The sequence below is a fragment of the Manis javanica genome, chromosome 7 (genome assembly GCF_040802235.1).
Source record: "Manis javanica isolate MJ-LG chromosome 7, MJ_LKY, whole genome shotgun sequence".
NCBI lineage: Eukaryota > Metazoa > Chordata > Mammalia > Pholidota > Manidae > Manis > Manis javanica.
This window is the reverse complement of record NC_133162.1, coordinates 85828663-85847706: the sequence shown is the minus strand read 5'-3', so window position 1 is coordinate 85847706 and position 19044 is coordinate 85828663. Positions and strand designations below refer to the sequence as shown.

The 19044-nt window shown below is 39.9% G+C and overlaps 1 protein-coding gene across 7 annotated transcripts in view; it reads right to left on the bottom strand.

The window, feature by feature from the left end:
• Nucleotides 1-16823, bottom strand: part of LYST (lysosomal trafficking regulator) — a 239092-nt gene extending 222269 nt beyond the window's left edge. For 3 of the 7 annotated variants that reach the window (XM_073241261.1, XM_073241264.1, XM_073241265.1), the window contains exon 1: nucleotides 16658-16821. The gene's annotated coding sequence lies outside the window, so the exon portion shown is untranslated. Of the gene's footprint in view, nucleotides 1-11936; nucleotides 11999-16657 lie in introns of all 7 variants that reach the window. The other 4 variants (XM_073241262.1, XM_073241263.1, XR_012133309.1 and 1 more) reach the window with 4 other exon arrangements.
• Between the last annotated feature and the right edge of the window lie 2221 nt (nucleotides 16824-19044).

Genomic DNA, 19044 nt, shown 5'->3' with positions numbered 1-19044 from the left:
TTTGTGGCAGCTCCAGTGATCTGGGGAAAGGGCTCCAAAAGTAGGGTAGCAGCATGTAAGGCAAACAGGGGGCCAATTAACCTTGATGAGGTCATCTTGGCACTTCCCCAAACCTTCTCCCGGGTCCTCTCACAATGCCACAGTAACGTACACTGTAGTTCAAACACTCTGAAGAAAAACCTAATGGATATAAACACCTCATATAATATTGTTTAAGGGCAAATCGCTAATGTTCTAAACAATCATATTAAATTCGAACCTTTGGAACACAACCGTTTATAGAAGTAACTGCCATATTCTAGTCAAAGTTTCTTCAACTTAACATTGGACTAACAAGTTGACTTCCAGCAAATAAAAACTGCCAGGGAGTTTGCATTCTATGAATTATTTGAGAATGAGTATCAATTCTAAAATCGACACTCAGAGAGTTAAATGACCTTAGAACCTCCCTCAAAATTTTACACATAAGAACCTTAAGGCAGATGGAAGTTAACAGATTTCCCCAAAGTCACAGACTTCCCAGTTAGGTCTTCAGGTCCCTATCCAATATTCTTCCTAATACAGAATGAAAATTTTGAGACTCCTCAGAGCCCAGTGTGTCTTTCAGAAAGCTATCTGTCAGAACATTTTAGTGATTAGGTCTGGCACTAAGTGCAACTGTAATTAGGCAGTGATCCTGCCTCTGTCTTACACTGTGTCAAACATCCAGGCAATACATCCTGCCATCCCAAACTTCCCAAGGTGTTCTGCAGCTTTATGGAGTCTTTTTCCATGTTTCCGCACCGCTCATTTATATCAAGAAGCAAATGAACTGGAAAAAAGAAACTGCTCCTCCTAGAAAGAATTATTTACATTTTAACAAGAAGTAACACCTTCACCTCTAACTGGAGTCCCAATGTAAGGGGTAAAAATTAGCTCTGACCTAGATGTTTCATTTAAAAAATATAGTACTATAATAATCCTTAACCAGTAAATGTACTGTTCCTACTTTTATTCTGTATTTAGATTAAGTCAAAGTACAAAAATGTGTTTAATGAAATATTTTCAATTTACATATAGCTGTATAGGTTAATCAAATAAAGAAAACTCAATAAAATGAAAAAGGATGGGATTCAAAGGGAAGAGTGGAAACCTAAGAAAGCAATGTCCCCAGAAAAGGGTACATACTACTTTTTTATAGTTCCGGGAATCAACAACCACCACCACCTGTTTCCTTCCGCCCTCCCCAAGATCATGAAGTCTTGGTTAATACTCTCCATTGCAGCTGCCTTGAAACCTGTGACTGATCCTAAGAGGAGAGGTCATCCTGGCTCCTTGCAAGACAAAACTGGCTAGGAAATAAGGGAAACATAAGCACAGTGTAGCAAGGAGGAATTTTAAAGGAAATGCAGAAGTCACGCCAAAATGTATCAAACTTAAGCCCTTTGACAAGCAGCTCATCTTCCCTAAAACAAACAAATTAGGCAACTAAATATCTCAAAAGAACCTGGGTTTGATCCTATAAACCAATGAAAATTCTGAGACATTGTGGTTATAGTAAGAAACAATGAAGGTCCATATATGTAAATCATCTCCCCTGGCTTTATGTCCCTGCTAGAAGGAATGTGCTATAAGTTTTATACTGAAAGCTAGCTCATCCATCTTCAAAACAGATCTCTGGATTTTCAGAGGGCAATGATCATGATGGTGCTACCTCTAACACCTACAATGATTCATAACTACAAACACATCAGGCCATATTGTAAGCACTTTACTATCTATAGTAGTTGGCTCAATCCTCATAACAATCTTGTTAAGTTCAATTACATACCCATTTGTTACATGCTGGAACTGTAGCACAGGGAGGTTAGGCAACTGCTCAAGGTCACAGAGCTATTAAGTATCAGAGGCAGGATTCAGCCCCCAGGCAATCTCTCTGTATTCCATATACAACTTTCTATTCTTCAAGGCAAACATTGACTCCTAGCTCCAACAAACCAGCTCTTCCTTTCTCATTCTTATTTCAGTCAATGGTCTCAACCCAGTCACTCAGAGAAAAACCAGAACAGCACTTCACCTAAGGCCTAGTCAGTTCTTCCTTTTGTCCTGATGGCTGGTTCACCTCTGCATCTGCTACTCGCTAACCCTATGGCCTTGGGTAGCTGACCTCCTCTCTCAAAGCATCAGTTTCTTATTTATAAAAGCAAGTTCCTAAGAGCACCTAAAGTTGTTGTGAATGCTAAAATTAAGTAAGATAATACAGATAAAATGTGTAGCACGAATGGGAGGAGCAAAGGTGGTGGCATGAGCAGGGCAGCAGAAATCTCCTCCCAAAAGCATATATATTCTTAAAAATACAACAAATACAACTAATCCTAAAAGAAAGACCAGATGATACAGTACAACAGCCAGGCTACATCTACATCCGCGAGAAATGAGCACCTCACTAAAGGGGTAAGATACAAGCCGCGGCCTGGCAGGACCTGAAAGGCGCCACCCACCCCAGCTCCCTGGCGGGGGGAGAGGAGTCGGAGCAGGGAGGGAGTGGAAGCCCAGGACTGCTAAATACCCAGTCCTAGTCATCCACACCAGGAGTGCAGACACACACTGCGTGGTGTGCTAGAGCACCCAGTCCTAGTCATCCACACCGGGAGTGCAGACACACACTGCGTGGTGTGCTAGATATTAGGGAAACGGAACAGTAAAATCTGTGAGCCGGTCCCAGCAGCCAGCACCCCTGGGACAAAAGAAAAGCAAGTGCTTTTTGAAAGTCTTAAAGGGATAGGAGCCTCACAACTAGATGGCAGCATCCCAGCACACTCAGCCCAGCAGCTGGGAATCCCAGAGAAATTCAGGCGCTCTAGCCCCCTGGGAGGAAGTGCAGCTCTGAAGACCCGCACAGCGATAAACAGCCTCCTGTCCATTCCCAGTCCAGCATGGCCCTGCCATAACAGGGGAGGAGTGGCAGGAGCGGCCATGCCCACAGCAACCACCCAGAGCCTCCTCTGCAGCTGCCCGGGCCAGACTACTCAGACGACCCATGGGTGCATGGCAGCCCAGCACAGACAGAGGAAGCAGGGACAGGATGCCAAGGGTAGCTGTTCTCGCGGGAGAGCACACCCAGTGAGCCTGCCACTACCCGCGGGGCTCTGGGATGCCCTGATGGCTGCACCGCCCACGGCAGCTCAGGAAATAAAACCAGAAGCTGCTTCCCATGTGCGGAACGTTGTTCTCCCAGCTGACACATGCGCCAACTGTGGACAACTACCTCTATTGCCATGAAAAGGCAGAAGAATTTGGTCCAATCCAGAATTACCCAGACAACCCCTGAGAAAAGACGGGGGAGATAGATTTAACCAATCTTCCTGAAAAACAGTTAAAAATAAAGGTCATAACCATGCTGATGGATCTGCAGAGAAATATGCAAGAGCTAAAGGAGCAAGTACAGAGGGAGAATACAGAAATAAAACAATCTCTAGAAGGACTTAGGAGCAGACTGGATGAGGTGCAAGAGGCCATTAATGGAATAGAAATCAGAGAACAGGAACATAGAGAAGCTGAGGCAGAGAGAGATAAAAGGATCTCCAGAAATGAAACAATATTAAGGGAACTGTGTGACCAATCCACTATTCACATTATAGGGGTACCAGAAGAAGAAGAGAGAGAAAAAGGGATAGAAAGTGTCTTTGAAGAAATAATTGCTGAAAACTTCCCCAAACTGGGGGAGGAAATAGTCTCTCAGGCCATGGAAGCCCACAGATCTCCCAACACAAGAGACTCAAGGAGGACAACACCAAGATACATAATAATTAAAATGGCAAAGACCAAGGACAAAGACAGAATATTAAAGGCAGCCAGAGAGAGTAAAATGATCACCACAAAGGAAAACCCATCAGGCTATAATCAGACTTCTCAACTGAAACCTTACAGGCCAGAAGAGAATGGCATGATATATTTAATGCAATGAAACAGAAGGGTCTCAAACCAAGAATACTGCATCCAGCATGATTATCATTTAAATATGAAGGAGGGCTTAAAAAATTCCCAGACAAGCAAAAGTTGAGGGAATTTGCTTCCCACAAACCACCTCTACAGGATATTTTAAAGGGATTGCTCTAGATGGAAGCACTCCTAAGGCTAAATAGATGTCAACAGAGAAAATAAAATCACAGCAAAGAAAGCAGACCAACCAAATACTAACTAAAGGCAAAAAATAAAATCAACTACTCACAAAAGTAGTCAAAGGAAACACAAAAGAGTACAGAATAAAACACCTAATATATAAAGAATGGATGAGGAGGAATAAGAAGGGAGAGAAATAAAGAATCATTAGACTGTTTATAATAGCTTAATAAGTGAGGAAAGTTAGACAGTTAGATAGTAAAGAAGCTACCCTTGAACCTTTGGTAACCATGAATCTAAAGCCTGCAATGGCAGTAAGTATATATCTTTCAATAATCACCCTACATGTAAGTGGACTGAACGCACCAATCAAAAGATGCAGAGTAATAGAATGGATAAAAAAGCAAGACCCATCTATATGCTGCTTACAAGAGGCTCACCTCAAACCCAAAGACATACACAGACTAAAAGTCAAGGGATGGAAAAAGGTATTTCATGCAAACAATAGGGAGAGAAAAAAGCAGGTGTTACAGTACTTGTATCAGACAAAACAGACTTCAAAACAAAGAAAGTAACAAGAGATAAAGAAGGACACTACATAATGATAAAGGGCTCAGTCCAACAAGAGGATATAACCATTATAAATATATATGCACCCAATACAGGAGCACCAACATATGTGAAACAAATACTAACAGAATTAAAGGAGGAAATAGAATGCAGTGCATTCATTTTAGGAGACTTCAACACACCACTCACTCCTAAGGACAGATCCACCAGACAGAAAATAAGTAAGGACACAGAGGCACTGAACAGCACACTAGAACAGATGGACCTAATAGACATCTACAGAACTCTCCACCCAAAAGCAGCAGGATACACATTCTTCTCAAGTGCACATGGAACATTTTCCAGAATAGACCACATACTAGGCCACAAAAAGAGCCTCAGTAAATTCAAAAAGATTGAAATTCTACCAACCAACATATGATATTGTACATAAAAAACCCTTAAGATTCCACTCCAAAACTACTAGAAGTAATATCTGAATTCAGCAAATTTGCAGGATACAAAATTAAATCACAGAAATCTGTTGCTTTCCTACACACTAACAGTTAACTAGCAGAAAGAGAAATCAGGAAAACTATTCCATTCACAATTGCATCAGAAAGAATAAAAATACCTAGAAATAAACCTAACCAAGGAAGTGAAAGTCCAATGCCCTGAAAACTACAAGACACTCTTAAGAGAAATTTAAGAGGACACTAACAAATGGAAAGTCATCCCATGCTCTTGGCTAGGAAGAATTAATATTGTCAAAATGGCCATCCTGCCTAAAGCAATCTACAAATTCAATGCAATCCCTATCAAAATACCAAGAGTATTCATCAACGAACTGGAACAAAAAGTTCTAAAATTCATATGGAACCACCAAGACACCGAATTGCTGAAGCAATCCTGAGAAGGAAGAATAAAGTGGGAGGGATCTCACTCCCCAACTTCAAACTCTACTACAAAGCCCAGTAATCAAGACAATTTGGTACTGACACAAGAACAGACCCACAGACCAGTGAAACAGAATGGAGAGTCCAGATATCAACCCAAACATATATGGTCAATTAATATATGATAAAGGAGCCATGGACATACAATGGGGAAATGACAGCCTCTTCAACAGCTGGTATTGGCAAAACTGGACAGCTACATGTAAGAGAATGAAACTGGATCATTGTCTAACCCCATACACAAAAGTAAATTCAAAATGGATCAAAGACCTGAATGTAAGTCATGAAACCACAAAACTCTTAGAAAAAAACATAGACAAAAATCTCTTGGACATAAACATGAACAACTTCTTCATGAACATATCTCCCTGGGCAAGGGAAGCAAAAGCAAAAATGAACAAGTGGGACTATAGCACGCTGAAAAGCTTCTGTACAGCAAAGAACACCATCAGTAGAACAAAAAGGCATCCTGCAGTATGGGAGAATATATTCATAAATGACATATCCAATAAAGGGTTGACGTCCAAAATACATAAAGAGCTCACACACCTCAACAAACAAAAAGCAAATAAGCCAATTAAAAAATGGGCAGAGGATCTGAACAGACACTTCTCCAAAGAAGAAATTCAGATGGCCAACAGACACATGAAAAGATGCTCCACATCACTAGTCATCAGAGAAATGCAAATTAAAACCACAATGAGATATCACCTCACACCAGTAAGGATCGTTACCAACCAAAAGACAAACAACAACAAATGCTGGCGAGGTTGTGGAGAAAGGGGAAGCCTCCTACACTGCTGGTGGGAATGTAAATTAATTCAACCATTGTGGAAAGCAGTATGGAGGTTCCTCAAAAAGCTCAAAATAGAAATACCATTTGACCCAGGAATTCCACTCCTAGGAATTCACCCTAAGAATGCAGTAGCCCAGTCTGAAAAAGACAGATGCACCCCTATGTTTATTGCAGCACTATTTACAATAGCCAAGAAATGGAAGCAACCTAAGTGTCCACCAGTAGATGAATGGATAAAGAAGATGTGGTACATATACACAATGGAATATTACTTGGCCATAAGAAGAAAACAAATCCTACCATTTGGATGGAGTTAAAGGGTATTATTCTCACTGAAATAAGCCAGGTGGAGAAAGACAAGTACCAAATGATTTCACTCATATGTAGAGTATAAGAGCAAAGAAAAAACTGAAGGAACAAAATAGCAGCAGAATCACAGAACCCAAGAATGGACTAACAGTTACCAAAGGGAAAGGGACTTCGGAGGATAGGTGGGAAGTGAGGGATAAGGGGGTGGTGGGAAAGAAAGGGGGCATTATGATTAGCATGTATAATTGGTGGGGGCACGAGGAGGGCTGCGCAACACATAGAAGACAAGTAGTGATTCTACAGCATCTTACTACGCTGATGGACAGTGACTATAATGGAGTTTGTGGGGGGTACTTGGTGATGGGGGGAGTCTAGTAAACATAATGTTCTTCATGTAATTGTAGATTAATGATACAAAAAAAATGTGTAGCACACTGCCTGGCAGGTTGTAGGAAAGTCAATAACCATTAGCTATCATGATCATCACCCTCAATTTGGCTCTTCCCCTCTAACTCTATAACTAAATATTCTCAGGCCCACATCTCCTCTCCCACTTGCAATACCAACAACCTCTTAATTGGTCACTCTGCCTGTTCTATTTTGCACCCAATCTAAATTCTACAGTTGCTAAAACTGTCTCTCACATTCCTTAAAATCATAAATAACACCCCAATTCATAGGGAATAAGATCCAAATTCTTTATTATCATGCTATACAATTCCCACCACCATCTAACCTTTCTAATCTCATAACACTGCACTACCACATAATTTCTCCTAGGTATGCCCTTTCTCAACACTATTTCACTTATTTTTAAAAATTATGTTGCTGTTGCTACAGGAATTCCCATTAATTCCCAATTCATTACTTTTATACATACCTCTATCTTAGGACTCAATGCATTGCATTACAGCATTATTCTTTCCAAGCTAGATTATACTTTCCTTAAGAAGGGAAACCAGGTCTTCATTTGTTTAAAAAAGAAATTATTTGTGCCTAACACAGTGCCACAAACAGTAAGAGCTCAATAAATAAACACCAATTTATTTAATACTGACTTTAGAGAAATTTTAATATTCAAATTCCTTTAGAAAATCTTCACACAGCTAAAGCTCTGAGAAATAAAGAGGAACATTTACAAAACTTTTTTTCCATTCCATAGCAAACATTTAAGGTACTAAGGAAAGTATTACAGAAACACCTAAAAATCTTACCAAACTTTTTTAGATTAAAAACAAAAACTTAAGCAATAAAGTTTGGATGTTATTCTTCCTATATTAAAAACTGTAATTTAGAGTTTAAAAGTTCTTAAAATCAATTGTAAACATGATGGTTTTCCATACCTCCTAAAGAAACATGAAAAACATAGCTTGGAGCCTTACCCCAAATGTGAAGTGAAAGTTAAATGAAAACTAATTTATATAGCAACACCATAATGATAGTTTAAATATATTTTTTATATAAGGTAAGAGAGTCTGCAAAATAAGTTTCAGAAATAGTGAACATTTACAAGCTTTAAAGACACCTTGCAACTTTAGACAGCAGTATTTTCCTCTTATTCCTTTGTAATTCTTAAAGACATTGAATATTAGCTTCCCTTCTAAAGAAAAATATTTAGTTGAGGCATTCAATTACAGACAAATGTTTTTACTGTTACAAAACATTTCACATCAAGAAATTTAATAGCGAGATCAAACTGAGATCCAGTTGCTTACTCTATTGCTCCATAACCATTCATGAGGACGGATAGAGAGTAGGAGAGAAGGGCATGGGGACTAGGAGCGATAAAGAACAGGAACAAAAAAAAGTAATATATATTAAACACTTCTGGAGCAAATTCATTTCAAATGCAAACTACACTTAATATTGTTTCTAGCTCATTGGGTACCAATCACAATTTACTTTACATCACTGTTGTCTAAATGTAGGCAGGTGTAAAGAAAATGGGTTGAAGTTACAAATGAATTACACTAGAAACGAAGTGCTGTTTTGCCTCAAACCCTCTTTAGTATTTCAGGCAAAGTGCTTAATGTTTCTGAGCCTTATTCTTCTTAACATATTTTTTAAAAAAACAAGACAAAACTAGATGATCTCTAAATATCTTTTAGGCTGTAAACTTTTATGACAGTACAACATTCAGAAAATAGTAATATAGTGATAGTAAGCATCAAGATTAACCAAAGATTAAAGTGATCCATTCTAATTGTTTCCTTATATTATGCGCAATCAGGTCTTGTCAAAACTACCTTACTGTGATTCTATATTTTCAAAAATAAGGTGTAGAGAAAATAAATGTATTTCAGTAATATGAAATGTATGATTTTAGAAATACTCTCCAAAATACTTAAATAAGACTAACAGAGAAAAAACATTAAAGAATAATTATCAGCATTACAGTCTTTGGAAACATCATTAAGAGGAAATCCAGAAAATGGCAAAGGATATTAATCTTTAATGAACTCTAAACCATAATGCATTAAAAGTCCAATAAAATCTGGATAGCAAATATTAAAAAGTAGTATAAGAGAAAGCTGATGGATATAAGCAGCTGTCCTGAAAATCACACCAAAAACCTCTTTTTACCATTGGCCGGGGTACAGTGAATTTTGCACTTCAATGAATGAATACCCAAAAGTAGTAACAATGAATGCATTTTATGTGCTGATAAATATTTCTTGTTGCCCTTGCAAATAAGCCACATTGATATGATATAATAAAAAAAGAAATAATTCCTACCAATGTTTTAATTTCACTCATCCAAACTCAGTATAATAATTATGCTGTTGGAATAATATGTGTGCAGTTATTACTTACTCCACCTAAGGAACTAGGACAAGTGAACTACAGGTGAATTAATAAGAATTTCATGGTAGCAAATCACATTTTGATAAGAGCAATATTAAAACAACAAAAGAATAAAATTAATATATAACTATCGATCTCTAAAAGTTCATAATTCTAAAATGAACATACAGATTTGATTTTGCTTATCCTAAAGAAACAGAAATTGCCAAAAACAGTGGAATTCAGCCAATAACCAAATGTTACTACAACAGAAAGCTTAAATATAATTAACCAGAAAATATTTCCAATGTACAAAGACACAATTAGTTTTGTAAAGTACAAGAACAAATCTCTAGAAAATAATAAACCCATCCCAATCTTGTCACTGGGACACAGTTAAACTGTTCCAAAAAGCAAGCTTGAGCACAGAGAAAAAACAGAATCCTAGTTAGTCCATAACCTAGTCATCTTTCAGTATCTCATCCAAATTAGGAATTCCATCTCTTCAATAAACACTTTCCACCCTTTCCAGCTTCTAACAAATTGTAGTTATTTTGAAGCTTGTCTTACTTGATTTAAAATATACCTTCCTCTCACTTTCACTCTATAGATTACAACAAAATTACTGAGTAGACATTACTAGGAGGCACTGGCTGGACTTCCAGCTCCCTCCTACTTTTTAACCCCTCATCTCCATTGACTTCTCCACTGCCTCAATTAAAAAGAAAAAATCCTGTTGACATTCTCCTCTTTCAAGATCACTCAGGGGTAGTCTACACTGGAAGTAGTTTCCTTACCTCATCTCACCTCTCTGGGCACTGCAGTCTGGCTTCTGCCCATACTCTCTACCAAAACTACTAGGGCCAAGATTAACAATAACCTAATTGCTAAATCCAATCCAATGGACACATTCCAGTTCTTATCTTATTTGACCTCTCTGAAGAACATAAAGCATATGAGACTATTAATAATTCATTTCTTAAATCTCTCTTCTCTCTTGACTTGTGAGATGCCAATCTCTTCTGGTTTTCCTCATACCCTTCTGGGTCTCCTTTTCAGTCTCCTTGGCTGGATTCTTCTTTGCCAGTTCCTTTTTGTTGGTAAGCCTCTGGATTCTCCTCCTCCTCACTTTCCTTCTTTGTGTTCTTCTTTGAGGATCTCCTCCACTTCTAAGGTTCAAAGTATACCTATATAGTAATGGTTTCCAAATCTTCATCTAGAGAAGAATTTCTAGAATTTCCTTCAAATCTCCAGAACTTTATAGAACAAGGTGTCCCCAGATCATTTTGGGGCAGTATTGCGGAGCTAGAGAGAATAACCTTAGGCTGGCAAGCTCCATTCATGCCCCTCTAATTTAGGGTTCAATTCATTCATTCTCAATATCCACAACCCCTTTCCAAGGTGATAGCTCCTCTGGTTACCCATCACTGAAATGACTAAACATCTCAATTTGCCCAGGAGAGTCTTGGTGTATGCCTGTTGTCTCAGGGTAACTATTAATGGCACTCTTTTCATTTTCAAAGTAACACTTGTTTAGTCAATAAATTATATGATCACCCTCCCTGCCCACCGTTCCTGTCTGATATTTCATGTGCAACTGGATGAGTCCTCTTTCCTCCCTGGATTCTTTACTCCTTACCTTTAGAAACCCCAGTTCTGTTGTTAAAAAACCTTTCACAGGAGGATCACTTCAACTACTCCTCGTAATAAAGCACTACATACACACAAATCCCAGGTCAGAAAGACAAGTTGGTATTATCCTGGTTTCCAAAGGTGACTGCTGCATCATCATCCCATTTTATCCACTTTTCAGACTATACTGTACTATATTTGTAGTTGTCATCTACTGACCTTTGAGTCATTCATCTCCATTTACTAAGAAATTTGTCACACAACTCCTGCCTTCCTCTCCATACAAGATCTGTTATGGGGTGGGGGTGGAAGGGCTTTATTATCCTTAAGAACAATTAATCCCAACACACTTGAATTTGGAGCTCTTTGACTTCCTCTTCTTCAATGACTCTTACTTTGTAGGAGGCCAGCACAGTTTAGTAGTTGGGCATAAAGGCTTTGGGGCTAGAAAGACTCAGGTACTTCCTAGCCACACGCCTAGGGAAAAGTTTTTTAACTTCACTAAGACCAGTTTCTTAATTTGTAAAATGGAGATCGTAACATGCACCTCACAGGATGGTTGTCAACAATAAATATGATAACCTATGGAAAGCATGCAGTACTCAATAAACAGTAGCTTTCATTAATGTTACTGCTGTTGTAATTAGTACTGTTAATCTTGGCTACTCACCATCATTCACCATACTTTGGCCCCTATCATCACCTCCAATTCTTCTAACTCTAGAATCTTAAATTTAGGACTCCAACACTACATGTGCCTATTTTTCCATCTCTAACACTCCTTTACTTCAATAAATCCTATAGCTTACTTACTATCTTCATCCTCTTCATTCTCCACATTTATCAGCCCCATCTTGGCTTGGCTTTCTTCCTTAATCAAAGCAGGATACAAAGATTCAGACCTTCAATTAGCAACCTCATTACCGACTTCAACTTTGTGACTTCACACTACACCCCGTCCAAGTTCTCCATCATTCCTTCCCTTCCAATCTCCATGCAGGTTCACTAAAACTACTTGTTTTTGGTACTGTTATAAAAGTTGCTGGAGAAAACTGCTTAATTATTCTGATTGGCCTCTTTCTGCATTTGTGATTTCAAGGGTATTGATCACTATTCAGCAATTAGGTCACTTGTCGCTGATGAAGTCCCTTTTCCAATCACAATGGTAACTTTTCTTTTCCCCTCACACATGCTCTTCTCAATCTCAGCAGATTAACTTGCTTCAGAGAGACAAGAAATGCAATCCTGGATACTTATCTATATCTGTATCTACTTCCTATTTCCTTTCCTTTTTAGAAGAGGAAGATGCATCACTTGTCTTCTTCAGGGTAGCCCTTTCACCAGGGCTCTTGTCCTCAACACTTCCATTTCCTCTGAGATTATGTCTGATTGCTTTCTTTCTCTTGTGATTTCAATTTTCTTTCCTTTTCAGTGGCCTTTTTCCCTCAGTCCACCAAAGTGTCCTTGACTCTTCCATCTCTGAAGAAAAACAAACCTTCCCTGATTACAACTCCCCATTCAAGCTTCCACCTCCTTTCCATACCAAAAGTATTTGAAAGAATACATTTACTGAATAAGTTAAGTTATTTCCACCAAACTGATGTGAACAGAAGAATTTCATGTCTCCTAATCATGTCTTTCACTTGTATTTTTAAAATTAAGATCAATTACCAGCATCCCCGCTCACCCAGACAATCTAGAATCCTTACAGCCCACTTTGATTCCTCCCTCTCCCTTACTCCCTATCTAAGCAAGTCACTTCTCAAATCTCACTCTCCAAGTATTCCCAGGGCTACGCCTGCTGTCCTCCTCATATGGCGTTACTTCACTTCAGGGATATTGTAAGGGTAAAGTGAAATAATAAATGGGAATGTATTCTCTAAGATGTGAGGTGCTTACAAAGATTATTTAATATATTTTTGGCAAAGTGAACATGAGGTTGGCTTAATATTACTTGTTCTTAAAAAAACAATTCTGGGTCTTAGTAACCAGTGCTTTCTTTTTTCTAATCACAAATCATGAAGTATCTGCTTGGCAATCTGGTCTATTTTTCTAGGAATCAATCGATGTCAAGATATTCGATGCATAGTTTCTGGGCTTCACCTCCCCCACACCTTTTTAAAATTTAAAACATACAATTCCTCAGATTTCTGACAAAAATTCATCCTCTCTACTTTTTAAAGATGAGTGGCAGTAGTTGCATAAACACGTCTAAGTGTGAGTAGTACTCTATCATTTGCCTATTTCCTCCATTCATTTAAAGTGGCTAGAAGCTCTTTTATTTCCTTATACTTTTTGAGTTTGAATTTCAAAGAATAACACTTGAATGCAAAAAAATTACTAAACTTTTGGAAAACTGATTCCTTTCTTAAGATGAACACATTTTGAGCATTACTCTTTAGGATTATTAGATAAGACTTAGTTTTTTTCTTCCCAGCAGTTAGACCTGGAAAGCATTCACAATTTCCAAATGTATCAAGTCTCTCTCAATTACTGTAAAGCAAGGGCAGGAAAATCAAGAGGCACAAGGACAAACACTGGTGAGAAGTAACAGTAAAACAAAGTATCAAAGATAATATGGTGCTCCCACTGACTCCAAGATCAGTTTATAATTAGTTATTAATCTGACAGATTTATATATACTTTCAGAATATATTTAGGTTGAAAATCTGTTTTAAAATATTAGCTTATTACCTGGATTCTTAATATAAGGGGCAGACCTTAAATTCTGGGAGCCTGATATATTTTTGATACAAGTCTTACAGGTCAAATTCTGTTGCTCCAAATACTGCATAATTTGATGAAAAACATCTCCATTTAACATGTGATGACCTATTTATTTGAAGCCATCTTTAATGACACATAAGAATTAGGATAATCCCTGTATATTACTGACTTACTAGTAAAGTATTAAAAATATAGGTCATTTCCATTGTAATTTCACAAGAGACCAAGTGAAGACACATTTGATAAGATTTCCAAGGCTTAAAAAAATTCTTGAACTTAAGCAGGCATATAAACTTAATTCAGAAAAAAATTAATTGGATGAAGGTGTTCAAGTTAAATACAGCAACAAACTAAAAAGGTACTCTGAATCCTGGATGATATGGCTTGCTCTGCAACTGAAACTAACAAACAGATGCTCTGGGTGCGAGCAAATAAAAAGAAAACTATACATTTGGTGAAAAGAATGATTAAGTTGGTCCAAAACAGGTAATAAAATGAGCAAGGAAAAAAAAAGTTGGCAATTCGTGGGTGAAAATATTAAGCCTCTGTTTCGGTCAAGATAATGTATAAAGTGCCTTCATACAGTATCACTAGAATCTACTACTACTAATCTCCACTTGCATGTCTAATTTCATTATCTTCTAACCAACTCCTAAATTTCTTCCCTCCAAACTGCTCCTCCCTACCAAAGTGCTTATTTTAGTACATGTCTATTCCATCTTCCTACTTGTTCAGGACAAAAATGCTGGTGCCCTTTAAGCTTTCTGTTGACTCTACCCTCAATTTATTCAGAAATCAAGCACTCTACCAATTCCACTCTGCTGCAAGTTACATCATCTCTGGCCTGGATTATGGCAAAGTCCCCAAATGTCATCCATGCTCTTGCTTCTGCCCAACCATTCCCCCTAACCCAAAGTCTATTCCCATCCAGCCACCGGAGTCACCCTTTTAAAAGGCAAGTTTGATTATATCTCTTCTCTAGTCAAAGGGATGAGTTCCCTTCTTACCCAGAATAGAAGCTCAAGTCCTTAAAGAGACCTATAAGACCTTACACAATCTTACTTCCTGTTCCCACTCACCCCTCTGACTTCATTTCTACTACTCTTACTTTGCTCACTCCACCACAGCCAGATGAGCCTCTCAGTTGTCCTCAAACATGCCCAGTACACTCCTGCCTCAAAGCTTTCACAATTGCCTTTCCCTGTCCACGTGAACACTTTTCCTCCACAGAGGTGCATAGATTACTTCCTTCCGGTCTTGGGCCCAAATGTCATTTTCTTCGGGAAATCTTTCCTGGCTACCTCTAGTTAAAACTGCAACCTTACCCGGTTCCCTATCCTCCTTTTTCCTTGTTTTTTCTTTATAGTCCTTAATGTCATCTGACATAGCACATATTTTATTTGTTCATTATCTGAGATCTCCCACTAGAATGTAAGCTCCATAAAGGAGGGGAGATTTCTATTTAGAAAACTGGCACACAGGAGTGCTCACTAAACGTTTACTAAATTTATATATAATTTTATCATTTACAAATTGCTTTCACGTACATTCAATTATATAGTAACTCATCTTACACCTCCTCTTCTCCAAATTCTCCAATCTTTGCACTTACAATATGACAGCAAAGAGCTATCAGAAAAAAAAGTTGCTAGCTACTTGTAAAACTCTGTAAAACAGAAACTTTTATATTAATTAACTACTTCTATAAAATGAAAGCTCAGAGTCAACATCTTTATTAGCATAAGGTTTCTGGGTGTGGAAGTTTAAAGTAATAGTCGAATAGCCAAGAATCATCAGGAGGAAAAGACCAACTCAGTTTGTCCTATCAATCTGCTAAACAAACCCTAGGGAAAAGGTGAGCTGAATTCAATATTGGAGGAAACTTTGGTCCTAATTTAACACCAACGTATTCAACACAACATTCAATTGCCTTAAAATTTTCTATCTGCTTTAAACAAACCTCATCAACTACCAAGAGCCGTCGCTGGGTGTGTATGGTTTGCTGAGCAAATTGGCTATGTTTTGTTTTGTTTAACCCTTAAGAATCAGGTCTAGGGAGCGTTCTTAACACCTTAGTCCCTCCACCATTACACGACGTGCTGGCCTCCACACTGAGGTGCCGGGGTCTTTCTGGGTTATTTCCCATACAATTTAATCCCACCAGGGGCAAGGGGGCAACTCAGCCAAGGTTCCAAGGATGCCCAGGGCAGACAGCAGGTATCTCTGAGGATCCGCAGGAGAGTCTCTCAACTGGGCAAAGGGTGTCAGAGACAGGGGCAAAGCAGCAGACCATGGCGCACGGGGTAGATGACTGGTAGGCGTAGATGACTGGTAGGCGAGCACCGCGGGACAAGAGGGCAAGGTGCGAACGCAGGGGTGGTGGCGACGACACTGTCAACTGCGGTCGTAAACCTGCCAGTCTGGTCAGGTCGGGGTCGGGGGAGTGCCGCAGCGCAGGATACTAAATACAACCAAGACAGCCGCAAATCGGCGCCAGCCTACTCGTCCACCGACGCACTCGCGTTCCGGGAAATACAGTTAGTGGCCGGAGGCCGCACGGCCCCGGAGAGGTCCGGAGGGGTCGAGCGGAGCTCCAGTCCGCGACTCAGCTGCTGTCAAAGGCTGCCCAGGAGCAGCGGGGACACCACCCCGGAGCGCCACGAAGCCCGGGCCGGGCGTCGATCAGAATCCTTCGCGCCCCTCAGCTCTGGCTGCCACCCCCTCGACCCCCAATCTACTTCCCTCCAGACCACCGACCCCAAGTCCTCTGCCGGCATTGTCGGCGCCAGGCTGCCGCCCTTACCTGCTCCGTGGCCGCCGCGCGCTTCCCTCACCGGGAGAATCCAGGGTCGTTGTTGCTCCTGCAGCAGCCGCCCGTGCAGCAGCGAACTCCCAACCCCCGCCCCCTCAGGTAACCCAGGACACCGGGAACACCAACCACTCTCCCACCCGGGCCAGACCCAGACCCTCTTGTCTGCGCGTGCGCACTTGCCCCGCCTCGCGCGTCCCGGGCCCCGCCCCTCACTGGTTGGGCAGCCTTGGCGTCGCACACATGACGCAAGACCCCCAAACCAATGGGGAAGGGAGGAGTCCAGCTGCGCCACCGCGCGGGGGGCGTGGGCTTCCCCCTTGCCCCGGGAAGGTTGTCCCACGATTTCACCCTCCCAGAGCTGCCAGACGCCGGGGAGAACGCGCTTCAATTGAAAAGCGTCAACACTTGCGCAGTCCCCGCTAACACCTCTCAACAGAGTGTTATTCTCTCCCTCTTGTGTGGGTCCAGAGAATGCGGGTAGAGGAAATGTGGGAAGGGGTCCGGGAGAGGGGGGAAGCGTTACCCATGAGGAGCCCTGTCTTTCCTCTTGGGCCTGGAAATAGCCATTTTGCAAAGGTTATTGTAAGCTCTTTCAAGAAACTTAGGGAGGTTTACAAAGCCCCTGTAGAATTAATTCAGCGCAAAGGTGTATTTTTCAACTTAGCCCTCTGCAAACACATTTGTATACAGCGCACTATCAACGTTATGTGCCTTAAAAGTAGTGCCTCCATTGTTCTGAGTGTATAGGATTTTAGTGACTGACCTGCCACCATGGAAATAAAGTTGAGTATAACCCTTTCACCCGCCCCCCGCCCCCAAAAAATAAAAAAGTAGTGCCTCCAGAGGGTGGGAGCCGCAGGTTAAATACAAGGATGTTGCCTGCATCAGTGACTGCCGGGCCCAGCATACGGCTGGCAGGCTGCTGCCGCCGGCAGTTTGGCCTTTTAGAGGACACCCTTCATCACCAGGTCACTGTGACAGGCCTTCTGGTAGAATGTCAGAGATACTGGGAAAGAGCCTAAACCTTAAGGTCTGAGGGTCCGGGGTCTACCTAACAATACAAACTATAAGCTGATGGTTTACAAATCGACGGGAATTACTTTAGAGTCAACTGTTCCAGTAATTTTTGCACAGTAATTCAGGATATTACCTCCTAAGGCTATATCCCAAGTGCAGCTTTTAATACTTCAAACTCCCATCTTACCCAATGACAAGGTAAGTTGTTGCCCAGTGATGTGGTTTGAAGAGGCTGTCAGGGAAAATTCCCCCTTTAAAATATTTCCCCACTGACATCTGAAGTTCAGCCGTTAGCAGTTCATACCTCTGGGCAGAGGTTACCCACTTCCTCTGGCAAGCTTAAAAATGCAAATACTCCAGAGATGAGCAACAGACAGGAAGTTCCTAACAAGTTACTGAAAGATGTCTCCGAAATCATCACTCATTTGAAACATATTATGAGGACCTACTATGTGCTAGGTACTGTGCCAAGTACTGAAGATACTTTGGTGAATTTCCCTGAATTTAAAGAGGAAGCGGAAACCAAACTTGATCTGTTTCACAGTTTAGCTTTGGACTGAAACTGCTCTTATATACACATCAACTTTGACACATTACTCCGAAAACCACCTTTTTTTCTTAATGGACAAAAGAAGTCACAGCAATGTTAAATAACAAGTCAATTTCTGTTTTTCTGACTGGAATATGTGATCATGATCTTGTTAAAGCCAAACAGATTGAAACAGACTTTCTGTGACAATGGTGCACGATTGACCCTCAAATTATTTTTAAAAGGCACAAAGTAAAGTCCTTTCTCCTTAGATCAGAGTTATAAAGTATTTTAACCAAGCTACCACAGTATTGACTTTGTTAAGACCATCAAGAGTTTCTTAGAACATAGATATTCCATATACATATATACATAGATAAAAGTTAAAAGTCAAATGAACAACAAATGTCAAGTGTAATCAAGCACATGCAATAGAAGAAAGAGTAGAGAAAAAGTAATAGATATATAAAAGGAAGCTCTATTAATCAATATCATACACTGGAAAATTTTGTTAAGTGGGAAATTCTCCACATAGTTGACTCTAAAATTAGATTCTAAAGTGAAGTCATAAAATAAAGGTTTTAAAAGATGCAGTTAAGGGAGCTGGTTACATGAGTGTATACACATCAAAATGCATTGAGCTGTACACTACAATTCATGCCTTTTATTGTATGTTCCTCAATAAGTAAACTTTTAAAAAGATGTAGTTAATGTATATGTATGTAATTTCACATTATTTGCCAAGATACCTTAAAATAATCATTTCATAACTACACAGATACGTAAATCAGCCCATGTCCCCATGTCACACTTCTACTAAAAAATCTGCTGT